Below are 4,269 nucleotides of genomic sequence, written 5' to 3'. Positions count from 1 at the left end.
AATAATAATAATAATAATAACAACGAAGAAGACAAGCAAGACAAGTAAATTGTTCTTATGGTAAATTCCAAGGCAAAATTAGAAACTTTTGTTTCCTGATGTCTAGGGCATTCTTTTTCTTCCTAATGGTTAGAATCACTTTATTTCTTGAAGGTATGTAATATATTTATAATACCTTCAAGTTACAAATTATTAAATATTTTCAATCATCTATAAAAAAGCATTGCAAATTCTAAATTTATATTAGTGAATATTTGAGTTATGCAAGTTCTTTTTCAAAATAGAAACTATCCATCAATTCTATAACTAAAAAAGAAATTTGTCTTCAAGTTGCGGACCGGAAAGCTTGATCTTGGCTGGAAGGAGAATTAAGCAGAAACAAGTTTGATGAAGTTTTTCGGGGTTTTAAAGTGTATCTGATGTATTTATTTAAAAATATATTAAAAAATATTTTTTTAAAAAGTAAATGATGATTTAATTACTGTACCAAACGATCCTAAATGTTTCATCTGAAAGAGCTTTTACGCCTTGTACTTCTTGATTTGTTGACAAAAATTAATCAGACTTTAAAGCCTGATTTGAAAGACCTTCAAGATGTTGATGCTTTTTTTATTTTCCTGGTTATCGGAGAAATTGATTAATATCTGAAAACTTTAACTTGATCTGAAGGATTTTCAAGGTGTTGATGATTTCTAATTTGTTAAAGAATTTCTTAGCTTTGAGGAAGTTCCTATTGAAGAGAGGTTTTTTTTAAAAAAAAAATTCTTCTTGAATTGAATTTGGTTTTTTTTTTTATGACTATTTAGGAAAAATTTACATTGATTCCCATTTATTCAGGGGTATTTTATTAAAAAAAAAATACAAAAATGATTTAAAATATCCTAACTAAATGGGTATTAGATATTGTTTATTTTTGTGTTTTAAAAAGGTTTTTGAAAAAAAATTAAATTATTATTATTATTTTATTTAAAATTAATATTTTTTATTATTTTTAGATCATTTTGATACTGTAATATCAAAAATAATTTTTAAAAAATAAAAAAAATATTATTTTAATACCTTTTTAAAATTTAAAAAATAATCCATGTAATAGTATTTGATGAGATAAACAAAAGATTACATGATTTCCACGTGACTACTTATCCACTATGTTAAAACTTGAATTAATTGAGGCTTGCCCTTTGGATATACAACTTGATAAAAGAAGAAGAAGAAGAGGAAGAAGAAGAAGTCATGTTTGGTGCACGAAAATGGATCCAGGAATATTAAGAAAAAAACAATCCAGCTGTATTTGACGTGTCGTGTGGATATGAGTCAGCGATTACTTATTAACTTGTTATTGGCAAGACAAACACGCTTTTTTGCCACGTCAGGTAAGGCTATGCCTTGAGAGTATCTTTCGCTAATTTCAGTCTTTAAACCCTTAACTCTCTCTTATTTACATACAGCATCTTAGTGTTTTTCTTATATTATGCCCTAAAATTAAAATTAAAAGAAATGAAAATTGCTTCTTTTTTTTCACCCACATTGTCATAGGGTTGGCGAGTAAAAATAGCAAGCTCCTAGAAATCACAGTGCATGATTCAAGGTAAATCACGAGTACCAAAATTACCAAAAAAAATAATAAAAAATAACCGGGCTAATGAATTACTTCCACCTAAACACAATGCAACGCAGACAAAAATAATGTAATAACATCTTGCATTTCCATTAAAAGAAATGATAAGCTTAATATACAATATAAAAACTATATTATTTTAAAAAACAAAATTTCTAAGAAGGTTAATCAGAGGCAATTAAGTATTTTTCTTTCATATATATATATATATATGAATCATAATAAAAAAATTATATTACTCTTAAAAGTAAAATTTGCATCTAGGATTTTTTGCTATTTTCAAACTAGTTATTAGTGACTAATAAGTTGGCTTGGATTGATTTAGTTTTTTAACAATCACAAGTTTTATTTAAAAAAATATTGTTGACACCACCCACACCTTACTTGAGACATCATCTCTTGCTAAAACATTGCATTTCAAAATGACTTTTTTAAGTTTCTTGCCATAAGCTTTCTGTTGTTGTTGTGTATAAACACATAAAAGTGATGGTTGGGTACCGAGTAACTTTTTTCTTCTCCTTTTTTTTATCTCTTCCGTGCCTAATATAAGGGTATCATTTCATTTGTTTTTTGCTATCCAGTTTTCTTCTCAATTTTTTTATTGTTATTTTTTGATTGATTTTTTCTTCAATTTTGCTCCTTGTCATTTGATTTTATTTAATCTTTACATCAAATTTAGTCCTTTTTTTATAATTTTTTTTTATTTTGGATATTTTATTGTATTTTTTTAATTTAATCCCTTAGTATTTTGTTGATTTGGAATTTTTTCATGTTATTTTTTAGGGTTTACTTTCCATGTAGTTGGTTCTAAACTCTTGACCTGGGTCGCAATTCTCAAAATTTAACGTGGATTGACTTCAATATTTTTTTTAAGTTTTTTTAAATTATTTTTTATCAATTTATTCCCTTAACATATGATTTATTAAGAATTGATCTTTGTACTCTCTTTTTTTTTTCACTTCTTTTTCTATGGAGGCTATCCCAATCCTATGCTAAGGTTACTGAGTTAACTCAGGTTTACTTTGATTTTTTTACTATTTTTTAATTATTTTTTTTATTTTTCCCCTTTATATTAGACTATTTGATAATTGAGCATTGTGATATTATTTAATTTTCTTTTGACAGGCTTTGTAGTTTTTGTTTTATGTTGTCAATTTTTTATTTATATTATTTAAATTAATCAAGTTTATTAAACCAAGCATTGTTAATAATATAAGTACTAAATTGTTTTTTTTTGAAATATTTATATAAATTTAATATTTTTTATTATATAAAAAAATTGGACTCGTTGCAGGGTAGCAAGAGGTTTGAGTGTATTTAGTATTGTGGTTATGGTTTAAAAACAACTATTTTATAAAAAGTACTTTTAGTTGAGGTTGGTTTGTAAAAATATATATTTGGTTAAAACTGTAGTTGAAATTGAAGTTAAACAAAAAATAGTTTAATTTATTTAATGAAGAGTGCTTTTCAAATTAAGGTTATAAAATAACTAAAAAAACATATTAATATTGATAGTTTTTAACTGAAATATTGTACATTTAATTACTACTATTACATCATGAAATAAACAATACTTTATATAAATTATTTTTTATTGTTCCATTAAACTATTTACAATTTCATCATGTATGAAATCAATCAGACAAAAACTACAGTTTTCATGGCTTCTCGAGTGTGAAACAACATCAAGTAAAATATCATTATGAATAAAATTAAGATTGCGATTAAATTCTATAAATGATACATTATCTTGCGATCTTCTTATAATATAATTGTTGCAGGAGTCGCGCCGCGACGTTGGTCTATGATAGTGGAGGCTTTTATCATGCCTCTCGCATGAGGTATTATGTTGGAAAGGTTTTTGGATTTAATTATAAAATTATGATTAATGTTGAGGAGTTGCTACTTAATATTACGGTCACCAGGAACTTATGGTCTGCAAGAGTTTGGGTAAAGGACTGGTTGTGGAAGGGAAAAATGCATCACTCACAGTGCACCCTACCTAAGGTAAGCTGTATTGTTGTTTGATTGTTTTTCTAGGTTAGATTTCTATTCGTTGGTTTTTTTTAAGATTCAAGGTAGATCTTTTTTACAAGAAAGTCTCTACTTTATTGGGTTAAATCCTAGTAGTTTTAAAGTCTAATTTTTAGCATTGTACTTATTGACATCTTGTATCTTTAATAAATGAGGGTTTACTTTATCGTGTAATTTTATACTCCACAGATATTAAAGTTTATATTTAGACCCTAAAAAAAGCATTGGAAAAAGGTTTTTGACATTTTTACCCAACCCTAATGGATAATCATAAACCGATTATGATATATATTTTTTTCAAAACATGAGAAAAATACAATTTTTGTCTCTTTAAAAAATATGCTTGGAAAATTTTAAGATTTGACCGTATATATAAAAAAAATATTTTTTTGGAAAGGAAAATTAATTTAAAAGCTTTGAATTTTTTTTTGAGAAGTTTCGAACAAAATTAGGTATTTTAACATTATATTTGTATCTTATAGTGTAAGTATACAAACATGGTATTTTGAAAATTACTGAAAAAATATATGAGAAAATCACAAATTTTTGAAAGGATTTTTTAATTTTGTTGTGTTTTGTTTTTTAAAACATTAATAATAATAATAATAATAATAATA

Source organism: Populus euphratica, unplaced genomic scaffold (assembly GCF_000495115.2).
Source record: "Populus euphratica unplaced genomic scaffold, PopEup_1.0 scaffold138.1, whole genome shotgun sequence".
Classification (NCBI taxonomy): domain Eukaryota; kingdom Viridiplantae; phylum Streptophyta; class Magnoliopsida; order Malpighiales; family Salicaceae; genus Populus; species Populus euphratica.
This window is presented reverse-complemented; position numbering follows the sequence as displayed.